Source organism: Mus caroli, chromosome 9, assembly GCF_900094665.2.
Source record: "Mus caroli chromosome 9, CAROLI_EIJ_v1.1, whole genome shotgun sequence".
NCBI classification, from domain to species: domain Eukaryota; kingdom Metazoa; phylum Chordata; class Mammalia; order Rodentia; family Muridae; genus Mus; species Mus caroli.
Genome location: NC_034578.1, coordinates 29595687 through 29609411, shown reverse-complemented (window position 1 = coordinate 29609411; position 13725 = coordinate 29595687). Strand labels below are relative to the sequence as shown.

General features: G+C 41.8%; 1 non-coding gene across 1 annotated transcript; it reads right to left on the bottom strand.

The window, feature by feature from the left end:
• Positions 1-1951: 1951 nt before the first annotated feature.
• LOC115032056 lies at positions 1952-2082 on the bottom strand. The gene has a single exon (XR_003837702.1). It is a non-coding gene; the product is annotated as a small nucleolar RNA SNORA17 (small nucleolar RNA).
• Positions 2083-13725: the final 11643 nt, after the last annotated feature.

Genomic DNA, 13725 nt, shown 5'->3' with positions numbered 1-13725 from the left:
TTTCACATCATGTATCACAGTCCTATTACCATCTTTCCCTTCCCTCTGACCCACCCTCCACCCTTGCAACCTCCTCTCAACAAAGAAAACATTTTCTTTGTGGTATCTGTAGTGTGTCACAGTGTGTCCAAGAATATACCCTTTTGTCCACATTTTTTTTTTTTTTGCTTGCAAGTGTTCATTGCAATGAATGGGTTGTCTGGGATGAGGCCTCTGGATTCTGATACTAAGTTGATAGTGGAATCTCACTGGGACTCCTCTTGGATATCTTGTCAGTGCAGTGCCCTGTGTCATGGAGGTCCTGTTGTTTAGAATCTATAGCAATGGCCCTTCATGTTCTCCAGCAGTTCATTTATGGTGTATAGGTGGTGGGGTGGGCCAATTCAAAGCCCTGTATCTGGGCCTGAAAAATATTTGAGTTGTTCACACCACTAGCTCTCCTGTTCTCATACCTTCAGCATCGGCTCACCAGAAATCTCTGCTTCCAGGGCCAGCTATACCCTGCTGTCCTGGTGAGTTTCAGGGTCTGCTCTAAGGGGCAGGGCCAGCTCTGCTACTCTCATGACCCCATTGGAGCTAACACTCCAGCCTGCTGCTGCTGGTGAGAGCAAAAGGGAAGGGAGAGGAAGGATTTCTCCCTTGCTGATGCCATAGCATAGCAGACAAGAGAGCAATTCTGGCTCTCTCTCACTCTTGCCCTTGGGCCAGCTCATCTACAACCCCCAAATTGAGGGTCATCTCTACTGTGCTACCCAAGTAAGGTGCAGGGCCTACTCTACTGAGTGCTGTAGCAGGTTAGGGACAGGGCCAGCTCTTCTGCTCTTATGACCCCAGGGCCAGGTCTCCTGTGCCTGTTGCAGGTGGTGAAGAGGGAGGGAGAGGAGGGTATCTCTTACTCATCTGTGCCACAGCATAGAAGATGAGTGGCAGGGCCAGGTCCTGCACTTGTATACTCAGAGGTGGTGGTGGGGTTCTGGCTCACCAGCAACTCCAGAAATGTGCAGTCACTCTCCTAAATACCATATCTGACTAGTGCTTAGGTAAGTTCTCATGCCCTATGTGAGGAGTGGGACCTGTTCTAAATAACATTCAGATATCATCATGTTCCCATGCAGCATCTCAGACTAGGGACATCTTCTGGCTTTTGGTGGTAAAAGACCCTTTGCTTCTGCTTCTGCTTCTGCTTCTGCTTCTGCTTCTGCTTCTGCTTCTGCTTCTGCTTCTGCTTCTGCTTCTGCTTCTGCTTCTGCTGCTGCTTCTGCTGCTGCTGCTGCTGCTGCTGCTGCTGCTGCTGCTGCTGCTGTTGCTGCAGGGCCATGAACCTAGAAGTAGTCCAGATATCAGCATAGGCCAGGACCCCACCACAATCCCAGGTGGCGTCACCTACAACTTACATCAGTCTGTTCCTTACTACCCCCAAGTCTTCAGTTCTGCCTTTCTTCATTATACTCACATCACTTTCTCTTCCATTTCTCCACTACTTACTTGCTCTTCTTAGTGGTACCTGGGGTCTCTGACTGTCTGAGTTCATCACAGAAGTGGTCTCAGGATTGCTATGTCCTGGTCATGCATTATGAGCCTGCAAAGGGGTCATGTTGGGCATGGTCTGCCTACACCAACCCCCAGGGACTGTGTGGCACCTGACTGTTGGTCTTCTTAGTGTAGCTCCCTGTCCACACCCCATCGTGCTGGTGTGGTGGTCATCTTGCTCTTTCCCTGAGCTGCCTGAGTAGCCTCATGCCCCATGAGAGGGTCACCTGTCTCAGGCTCACTCCTGCCTAGGGTCCTCAGTCCCAGGCAGGGTTCCTCTGGGCTCCAGCTTGGTCCTGGTACTGGGAGACACTGGGGTCTTTGGTGTGCCAGACTTGTGGTCATGTCAGGCTGGTTCACATCCAAGGCCCTTGTACCAGACTGGTGATCATCTTAGAATGGATCTTCCTTTTTATCAGGGAATTTTAGGCTACTAATCTTTAGCTGTTTTAAAGTCAGAGCACTAAGCATAGATTTAGCCTCTCTCCTTTCTGTCACTTACTGAAGCACATGTGGCCCAGCAGCCACATCTGCAAAGCTTGCAGGGGTAGTCTAGAATTCTTTCTACTTAAATATTACTCAAGATCACTCACCCATGTCCTACTATACTCCTGATTTCTCTGCTGACTTATGCACTCATTTGCACATGGGCTTTAGCATCAGCTCTCCTTGATCCTAGGTGAAGAGCAGAGGCATTGGAAAGCTGTGGGCAGTAGGAGAGGAGGCTGAACAGAGAATACTTCTTTCTCTGCCATTCCACCACCATGTACTTCAAGTAAATGGTCCCATGGAGGGATCTGGAATAGGAGTTTATCTAAGAGCCCAATGGAATGAAATGACCTCGTCTATTCTACTGATATTGAACAAAGCCTTTGGATGGAAGATTGCTCAGAGAGTTTGACAACACCTTATCTAATGCCATTTCTAGTCATTTCTGAAGGCAGAAACTTCTTTATGCTGTCCTCTCCCCACCCCCGGAGTAATTTTTGCTCTTCTCAACTGAAGATGGTGATATTTACTTTGTTAAGAGGCCATCTCTTGGCTTATAGTTCTCCCTTCCTTACTGGAATAACTTAAACTCTCAAAGTGTAATTCAGTTCTGCACTGGGCTCACCTAGATCCAAAAATACCCTCACCACTCCCATTTTAAGATGCCAAAGACTAAGGCCAGATTCCTCTCTCATGTGGGAAGCAGCCACTAATTCATAGCATCTTTCGGAAAATGATCAAAATATCTTACAATGCTGGCTAAAGCTGACAGTCTTTACACGATAAAAATATCTAGCAAATAAAACAGCCTCTTAAAGGCAGAAACAAACGTTAACAGGTGAATATATTTCCAGTGAATGTGATGATAACAGAGCCAGCACTTGGTGAGTGTTACTGAATGAAAATATTAGCTGAATAAAAATGCTAACTATAGACACACACACACTATCAGCTGAACAGAGCGAGCACTGTGCAGCAAATAATGTTTGCTGAGGAAAAATATATTAACTGCAGGAGAAAAGGAAGGAGGTTGAGTGATTTATAACAAACAAATACCTGGAGCGGAGGATGCTCCCTCTAGTAATAGATTGTTACAGCATCCACAGCCCCCATGTCACAACGCCTCTGCCTGACTTGCCAGCTCTTTTAATTCGATGCTTTTCTCGAAAAGATGCCTCTCCATTCCAGACACCAGCCGCATGTATTCATTTATAAAAAGGGTTGCTGCCTGTGGTACCCTGGATTGTTTGCCAAATTGCTCTCCTCTAGCTCATACACACCGGCATTGCACAGATCACTGACACTGACATTGCTTCCCACCTTAAGTTATATGTAGCTGTAGGACTGTAGAAGACGAGGTCCCAGGTGTGGGGTCGGATGAAAACCTTTTGTATGAAAAGCTGTGCTGAAATGAGGTTGAAATGAGGAAACATTAGCAAACACCTCTTGACACTGGGCTCAAACCAAACTTAGAAATGGGAGGAAGTATGTTTCCAGTCTATATGAGGTAATTGTTTTGACATGTTAGCTTAATTAACATGAATGAAATGTGGAGTGTGCTGAGATCTCCATGGCAAATGAAAGGAGCCCTTTTGCGAGTGTCTATACAAATTGACTTTGCAGTGCACCACGGGAAGTGTCAAATGATGTGGGTGAGTTGAAATGTTTTTGTTGTTGCTAGTTCTCATATTTATTTATTTCTGTATGTTTTTTGCAGGGAGGCTGAAGTTTTTGCATGTCAACTGTAGACAGTCTTTCTTCCAAGCATTTTTGTTTGTTTTATCCATCTTATTTCCAAACTTTCTCTGGGCTTTACAGTGAATTGAAAGTTCCCAATAGTGGGACAACGAATTATAAGAGGAGAGTCGAACAACCCATCCTACTCGGGAGTCCACTCCTGTGCCAAACTTTGACAAAACTGTTCCTAACACATAGTAGGCAGACCATAAATATTAATGAACTAAATGGAAGAAGTATGTCTAGAGCTGTATGTCTTCCATTCTCTTTCATGATTAGCCCCAAACTTTCAAATTGGTGATTTCAGTGAACTAAATTGGGGAACATGTAGGTGACTTAACAAATGTCTCATACATTTATCACCTTGTTTAGCATCTGTGCCTGAAAGAGTTAATGCCCACAGAGTGCTCACAGAATGGAAGCAATGGGTAATGTTGTGTGAATAACAGAGTAAATAATTATTTCTTTGCCTTTATGAGATGGCTTCTAGATAGAGGGGAAGAAGGAGGCCTCAGTGCAGTCTGCAGGGTTTAAGGAAAGAGACTTAGGACTTATGGCAATAGCCTTGGCACGGGGCCTAGGCACATGTGTTGGGCATACAGCCCAGAGGACTGAGAACTTAGATTCTTTTGGGGAAAGGGACCTTGTGGATGTGTTCTGGATGGGAAGAAGCTGGGAGAGCTAAATCCTCTTAGCTGTCCACAGAGCCAAACTCTCACACCCAGTAAAGCAAGGGGCAAGATGCTGGAGGGATAATTTTGGTTTTTCTCAACTTTATTGAAGTGTAGTAGAGAAATTAAGATAATGTATATTCAATATGTGTGCTGCAATCACATTAATTAACACACATGTCACCCCAGTTAGAAGTGGTGTGTGTGTGTGTGTGTGTGTGTGTGTGTGTGTGTGTGTGTGTGTGCTTACATCTGTAGTGAGGACATTTAAAACCTATGCTTGTTGCACATTTTAAGGAAACAATTACCACAAGGGTACAGGGTATTTCTGCAAACTTTATTCAGTTTACAGTCTATAGTTGGTACCCTTTGACCACCTTTTTTCTTACCCTTTCTCCTGTTTCCAGCCTCTGGAAAATAATATTCTTCTCTTGGCTTTTGTGAGTTTGACTTTTACATATGAGATCACACTGTATGTACCCTGCTGCATCTGGCTTATTTTATTTAACATGATGCCTTCCAGATTCAACCATTTAAATATGGCAGCTTCTCTCTAATTAAGATGCCCACAAAGTATGTTTGCCCCATTTTATTTGTCCATCCATCAATGGACAGTCAGGTTAATCTTATAACCTGTATATTGTGAATAATATTTCAATAAAACAGAAATACATATAACAAAACACTATTTTCATTTCCTTCAGACATATGGCCAGAGGTTGGATCGATGGCTTTTATGGTAATTCTATTTTTAATTATGGAGGCATCTCCATACTGTTTTCCATAACATCTGTAAAATTGTTCATTTTAATTAGCAACATACAGGTGCTATTTTTTAATATACCTTTCCCCCATTTATTGTCTTTGTTTGTAATTGCCATCCAGACACTTCAGAAAATGATATATCGCCATGGCCTTGATTTGCATCTTTTTGAAGATAAGGGGTATTGGTGTTTTTTTGTTTATTATATTTTTAGGTTATAAAATAAGTATCTCTTTTCCCCTTCCCATTTCTTCCTACAAACCTCCTATATCCATTTCAGATGTCTGACCTCTCTTTCATTAATTATTGGTGTGTGTGTGTGTGTGTGTGTGTCTGTGTGTGTGTTTCTAAATATAAACTGCTCAGTCTTTATAATGTTACTAATATTTATGTTTTCAGGAATGATCATTTGTTACTGGACAAGCAAGTGCAGTGTAGTGTTCTTTCCTGGTAAAGTCTATGCCTTCCACACTCAGCATGTCTTAGTTGTCTGTAGTTCTTTATGTAGGGTTGAGGTCAGATGGGCTTTCCCCATTCATCTTATGTGTTGTTCTTGTTCAGCTCATGTGTAGGCAGACATGTTGGTAAGACTTTAAGGGTGAGGTTTATGGCATTTCTAGGAGACATGATCTCACAGTGAACCCACTGATCTTCTGGCTCTCCCAGTCTTTCCATGTCCTCTTGCACAATGTTCCTTGAGCCTTGGGTGTGGGAGGATTTAGTAAGATATACGCACTATGAGTGAGCTCCACAATTCTGCATTTTAACAGGTTGTGTTTTTCTATAATACTCTCCATATGTTGCTCAAAGAAGTTTCCCTGCTGAGGGTTGAAGACAACACTTATCTCTGGATATAAAGTAAAATAATTAGACTATAGGTAGAGATTATTGTAGTTTAGTAAAGAGATGGTTGGACTTTTCTTTTTCATAAATGTATTGAGGCACCATACTTTTGGCTTTAAAGTAAAAGACAAAGCTATAGTAATAAAAATAGCATGGAACTGGCATGAATTGCAGATCATGAAGTGAGGTACAGAGTCTATAATGAACTCACACATGCATAGGCATTATTATGTTTCTGTTGCTAGTAAAATAACATGACCCAAACAACCTTAAGGAAGAAGGTGTTGTTTTAACTTACTTTTCCCAAGGGTCTACCTGGAAGGGAGGGCATGTCTTGATGGCGGCAGTTGGAAGCTTTATGTTCACATTTCATTTGCATGCTGCAACCTGAGAGAGAAAAAGGAAACCGAGGGAGTCTAAACACTTTTAAATCCAGTGAGTTACTTTTTAAGCAAGGGTACACCCTAAAGATTTCATAACCTCCCTCAAATATCACCACCACCTGAATATTAAATTTTCAAATAAATAAACAAATGGGGGATGTTTCTTATCTAAACAACCACTGACAATAAACTCATCTAAGCCACAAAACGTCAGGAGAACACACGAGAATGATAGTTCTCCCAAAAATAGTTGGAGAGACTTGAATATCCACATACTAAAAATGTTGCGAGAGGTTGCTTAATGCATAAGAAGAAAATCCAACTCATTAATTGGTCTTCATCAAACAAAAGTTCTAGAATAAAACTGAAAGTAATCTGGCTAACATTGGTTTTGCCAATAATTTTTTAGGGATCCAACTCTAAGTACAGACATCAGAAGCAAAACTGAACAAGACAGAGTGTAGCACACTGGAGTGCTTCTCCACAGCAAATGCAGCAGTCAATATGTGAAAAACAGCTAATGCAGTGTGGGGAAACTCTCATAAAATATGTATCCAGCTAGAGGTTTACATTCAAATTATGAAATTTTACATAAAAATTGGAACTCTTGCAACTTAACAACAAAGAAGTAGCACAGTGTAAAACTGTACTAAGACTTAGCCATTTTTTGTGAAGATGATCTTTAAATGGTTTCCTAGACTGTGATTCTCTGCCCCCTGGCCCTGGGACAGGCAATTGTCTATGCCACAGCTTAGTTCTCCTCGATTCTTTCCCCTTTGTTTTTACCTTCCGACTGTCTGAGGCTGTATTCTACTTCTTGGCTGAAGGAGCTTTATAATATGAGTCTTGGGCACATGTTGGGTCCCCTCAAGAGGCTGTGGTCTTTTTATGAGAGAGTATTGTCTCCATAGTCAAGCAGACATATGTCATAGTCAACATGAAACACATGTTTTTCCCTCTGTGATTCTGTGACATTGGTACCATGTAAAGGACAAGAGAGGCAGAAGAGAAATGATAGGGGGATGTCATACAAGTCTTCTTACCATATAAAAGAGAAGAGAAAACGTCTCCTAGAGAGGATAGGAGGCCCAAAAGCAGAATTATAGACTGTAACACTAATGTCTGAGGTGTCAGAGAAGACCTGGGAAGCAACACTGAGTGATGGTGTCATGGCTCTGCTGGGGAGAATCAAATCAGAACCAATACCTACAAAATGATGACAGAAAATAACATTGGATAGAAGAAACAGCCTGTGGATTGGTGCCCAAGACCTGGTTTATACCTGTGAGATGTTCCTTAGTGATTTTTGGCCAGGTTTACTTAAATTTTCTGAGCAACCCTGATGGAGTTATAGGAAGGCACTGCTGTTGTGGTTTATATGAAACTCGTCTGCATTTTAGGGTCCATCAATGATCCATTTAGTTACTCACTTATTTCCTCACTGGTTGAGAGCATTGCCCAGTCTTCTGTTGATACCTTCATGTAGGAATCCTTAACAGTTAAGGACTTTTTCAGTAGTAGAAAGCTTTTGGTCATAAACACCAGCAATAGCAGTAGTAGAGAAAAGTGAGAATCCATTACTGCATCCCTGTGTGTCAAACACTTTGTTGCTCACCAGGTACCTGAAAGGTCAGCTTCTCTTGCAAGCTCCAGACACTATTCCTCTGACTTACTGCCTAGGCTGAAAGGTTCACAAATTCAGGCTCTCCACAAAGAAAAAAATAAATAAATCCACAACAGGCTTGTTCCCTTTTCTTCCATGCAAACACTCCCTGAGGTACCATATAATCAGAGGCAGGCTGTGACAGCTAGCATGTCTCTGCTCTCCCCACGTCCCAGCCGTGATACAACATTAGAAGCAATTAGAGCTTGCTCTAGGTTGTTTGTAAGATGATTATTATAGCCATTGAAGGGACATTTCAAAACAGTGGAGTTAAGGATTACAACGTGTTCCTCATTTCCAAAGCTGCTGAAGGGGGTGGCGCTGAAAAGAGCCAAAGATGCCAGGGCCAGACAAAGCCTGCATTTCATGCCTGCCAACAAAGCCCTAGGCTGAGATGTTGTCATTGCAGAACGCTGGAGGGTAGGGAGGGGCATTTCATCTTTGCAGAGCTGCTGCTCCAAAGAAGACCCTAGCAGTGAGAGAATGGGTGGCACCCAAGTGCACACATCCTGTCATTCTGTTTTTCCCCAACATGCCAAAAGCCTCTCCACATTAGGCACCCAAGCATCTGAACAATAAGAAGCCCCTGGACATGGCCCTTCCATTCTTTCAAACAGTGCATGTGTACTTGACCAAACTCCTTCTGGAAAGTCTGTAAACCCCAGCTTTCACAAGTGCATTTAAGCTTACCTTTGTCCACAGGGTACAAAAAAAAAAAAAATAACCCAGCTACACAGCTCGCTGTCCTAAGGTGATTCCCTGCCCCTCCTCTATAATTCTGTCTAAGCATCATTCTCCCAGGTTTACAGGTACAGACTCACAGGACTGCCTTCTTGTCTCACTCCTACAAAACTGTGCCCACACCGTAGAAGCACTGCCCCTGGGCTTTGATTAGTAAGACCAGGAAACTACGATTCCTGTCCTGAAGCAGTTTACCTTATTAATATGTCAATAAAGGAATATAGCAAAAGATGACAAGAGGAAAAAGCAGAGAGGAAAAAGAAGAGCGAAGGAGATGGGATGAAGTGAGTAAAGACTTTGTCACTGACTTGGAGCACGGCAACAATCTCTTCGCCGAGCTTTCCCTTCCACACCTCTAGCTCTAACATCATGCTTGATGGGAGAAAGAGTTTTGAACTTTCTCCATTACCATTTACACCCCGCCCCTCAGCCTGGTCTGGAGACTTCAGTTCAATGTCGGACAGGAGCTCTGTGTACCTGCCAGAATGAAGTCTGAATTGGTTCTAACACAGTTGTATTTTCCTGCCACATAGGATGGTGAATTGGGAAAGAGATGGTAACACTGATTATGCTTCACCCATAGACCTTTTTACCTATGTCTGCTATAGATTTCATTGTGACTCCATAATGCATAAAGTTGGAGAACAAAGCTTTCCAAGAATCTAAGAAGAAGAATGTGCCACAGCCAAGAATAGATATGATAAGCCAGGGCCTAGCTGTACTCTTCTCTCCTCCACCTCCCGTAGTCTGCTGTGAGTCTGGTCCCAGGTTCACACTGGAACTGCTCATCAGTAGTACATGCTGTCTGTCTGTCACTTCTGTGCCCATTCTGTGGCTGACATGAAGTTCCACAGGAACAAGGTGAAAAAATACTATGTGAAGTAAATTTCTTGGAATATAATTGAATTAAATCGAACATGCTTTTATAAGACTATTAATTAACTGGTCTTTCAGCAACCTCCTGTGTAGATTTTAATCAGCTAGTTCTGTTTGTCAGCTCTGTAATAATCTTGTGTATCTCTCCTGACTCCATCCTTATTCTCTGATACTTCCTATGGCCCCAAAACTATACCCAATGGATGAAGGACTTTTCCAAAGCTCATAATGGCAGATTTCATTATCTGTGTCTTTTTATTTTCTCCTCTCAACCTTCTCCCTCTTTGCCTCATTTTTTTCTGTTTGAGATCCCTTTTAGACAGCTGTCTCACTGGTCATATTCCATGAACACTAATATATTCAGAACCCATGGAACAGCCTTGAAGCCAGGACCCTGTGACTTCTACACTGGTTCTGGTTCTGACTATTCTATTCTGGAAAGAGGGGGAGGTCTTTGGGGCAATCACAACTTCTCTGGGGTTTGTTCACATTTGGAGAATATATGTATGAGCTTTAAAAATCTTTTCACATTGTTTATATATTTATATTTATATATTTGATCTCATTGAATATAAATGCACTTCAGAGCTTTTCTATCCAGAATACTCTTCCTGAGCAATACCTGGCCAGGCACATGCCTCTGCCATCTGGGGAAACTTAGCACAGACCTGTAATGATTAACATACCTCTACCAACATGGTGGCAGACAGGAGAAATTGAGCTCTTGGTCTTTTAACTGAGGGTGTTTGAGGAAGAAAAGCAAGTATACAGAAAGACACTTGGAGGCATTTAGGCCCTGATTGTGCAGGGTTTATGGTTCCACACTGCTGCAGGTTTTTAGTCATCTTAAAATTAAAGTTCTGCGATTTTACCATCTTCAAACATCTGCGTCCCTTAGCGAAATTTGACCACTTCCCATGCTCCCTCTCTCAGTAGCTGCCAAACCACAAAAAGCCACCAGTGGCATGTGGCCCCAGATTCTACATCGCAGATGGAACTTTCAGTAAAGGGGGTCGAGTTACTAAGTAAATAGAATGCATTGTAAGTGTTGATAGATTTTCTGTTCTGTCCTGGCATTGTGCTCAGTGGAGGATTACCGCTGTGTGTGTTTAAATGTGACAGCTGTTTCATTCACTCCCTGGTGTGTTGGAGAAGCCGTGATAAAGCCAGCAATATGCCTTCAGAATCCTTAAAGTGAAATCCTACAGAAATAAAAAAAAAAAGAGGGGGGAGAGAAAGAAAGAAATTGCCTCTGAACTCTCTTTAAGTCCATCTTCCTGTCCATTCCTCATGTGCAATATCTGATTTTTAATGTTCTGGATGAGAAATACCCATAGAAGACCTTCCACCTCTCATTGCTGGGCATCCCTTAAGCAGTCAGCTTCATTTGGTACTCTGGGTGCAGAGGGAATGCAGAGCATTTAGAAACCTTAATTAAGGAACATTTAGGAAGATAGGCTGATGCGGGGCAAGATTAGCAATGGATTTCACTGTTGCCTGCCTACGATTTTCTGTTTAATTATTACAAGGAGAGCTGCCAGCAAGGCAGAAGCTGAAGGGTTGACGGTGAACTGTGCTGACCTGGATTTCTGTTTCATTAGATTTCATTTAATTCAGGCAAAGGAGGCAATTTCTTAGACCCTAGGATTGTTGAATGTTAACCTTCAGGCCAGAAGAATGAGAGAGAAGGAGAATGTTATCTCCCAAGATTACTGATTTGAAAGACATGATCCTGCTGGAGTCCAGCACCTCTCACTGTTTGAAGAAATGGAGAGAGTGGGGATCCACTGTGTCCCGTGGAGGACTTAAATGAGCCAAATAATCCATTCAAGGTTATTTCATGTGAGAGAGGGCCTGAGAACGTTCTCCCCATGAAATGTAAAGGGAATGATTTCTGTCTCAATTAGTAGTTCTCAACCTATGGGCCACAACCCCTTTGTGGGTCAAATGGCCCTTTCACAGGGGTCACATATCAGATATCCTGCATATCGGATATTTAAATTATGATTCACAAAATTACCATTATAAAGTAGCAAAGAAATTAATTTTTATGGTTGGGATCACCACAACATGAGCTGTATTAAAGGGTAGAAGCATTAGAAAGGTTGAAAACCACTCATCTATATTCTTCTAGCTTATTCTGGGATGTTGGATTTTAGCTTGTTTTAAGTGACCCCTGCTATCACTCTCCTTACCTAGCATGGAGCTGGCAAGGGCTATGGTACAGCTGCCAGGAAAAAGAAGGTGTTGGTGGTTGGGGGACTATGGTAAGATGCAAAGTCAGATGAGAATTTGCATGTGACTAATCACATCCCTCCTAGCCAGTGGTTCTCAACCTTCCTAATGCTTTGATCCTTTAATACATTTTCTCATGTTGTGGTGACCCCAACCATAAAATTACTTTTGTTGCCTCTTCAAAACTGTAATTTTGCTACTATTGTGAATTTTAATGGAAATATCTGTGTTTTCCAGTTGTCTTAGGTAAGCCCTGTGAAAAAGGGTCATTTGATTCCCCAAAAGGTGTCACATTCTCACTGGATGACAACCATGGATCTTTAGGATTCTGATTTTGGCTTGTCTAGTCTCTTCTAAGCCAATGGGAGAATCACATTGGTTGAGGAATTCTGGGCGCCCAAGAAGGAATATGGCTGAATGTTAGAGAATTTAGGTTGCACCACTAGCATATGCCTTCAGGGTTCTCTGAAAGAATAGGAATACTTTTATTTTTATCTCAGAAAGAAGATAGGGCTGGGTAGGAAAATGGCTATTGTAATTCAGACCATGATAGGTTCTTAATAAATGTTAGTTTAACCAAAGCCATGTACTTGTGGGGGATGGAGAAGTTCTTCTGGGGAAACGTGAAGACTGTCTTGCTTCTATTTGTGTCGGTGTTAAGCTAAAATAATAATAATAAACCCAAACACAAAATGCCTTATTGAGGAATTAAACATATTGATGATACATCTATAAAATGAAATACTTCTTGATAGGGAAATGCATAAATTATTGATACATGTAAGAATATACACACATAGGAAACCATTCTCCTTAGTAAAGTTATAAGCTACTTTATTAACTTGATGGCAAACCTTAGGAACAGACCTCTGAATATCACCTTTCATGTCTGTCTCAGGTGACAAATTCATACAATAGCTCTCACTTTGATTTATCTTTTCACTCAGAAAAAAAAATATGCTTTGTAATGTGAAGTGCATCAAGCTAGACACAGAAGGCTACATACTATATGGGTGAATTTATATGACATTCAAAAAAGACTAGACTTTAGAGACAAAACTGGGATCCATCTGTACCCGAGGAGAGGGTAAGAGAAGAAAAGACTGAATCAGTGCACATGGAAATTTCCAGATTTGAAGATAGTCAACCTGTAGTTTACTTATGGTGTTGGTTACACATGGTTGTTTAGTGCATCTGAATTATATCTTAATAAACATGCCTTTTCAATATTATGTATTGAACTGAGGACGTTGAATGTGATTTATCCATGAGCCATATACCTAGATCATTTTTTTTCTAACAGAGTTGCCAAAGGTGACTTTGAATTCATTTTGTTTCCTAGACTAGCCTTGGACTAGTGATACTCTTACCATAGCTGAGATTGCAGGAGTACACAATAGGCTCACCAATGAACATTTGTAATGTCAAGTATTTTTCTTGTTTTCCTTAATTTCTACAAAGATATGAGATGCCAAGGGACCCACAGAGGCATCCTTTGGACCTGTGTTCCCTGCAATACTCAGGACATCCTCAAATGGATATGGGGAGATCTAAGTTCTCTGTAATATCTCCATATGCACAGCTGAACTTTGTTCTGTGGAAGTGTTTTACTCTTTTAAGTAGAAGCTCAAAGGGGTCTATTTCTCTCTGCCATTACTCCTGAGTGAAAAGAAAGAAGGAAGAACAAAAAGGAAGGAGGAAGATAAATGATGGAGGAGGAGTAAAAGCAGGGAAAGAAGGAAGAAAGAATGGGAGAATGGAAGGAAATGGAAGGAGGAAAAGGAGTAATTGAAA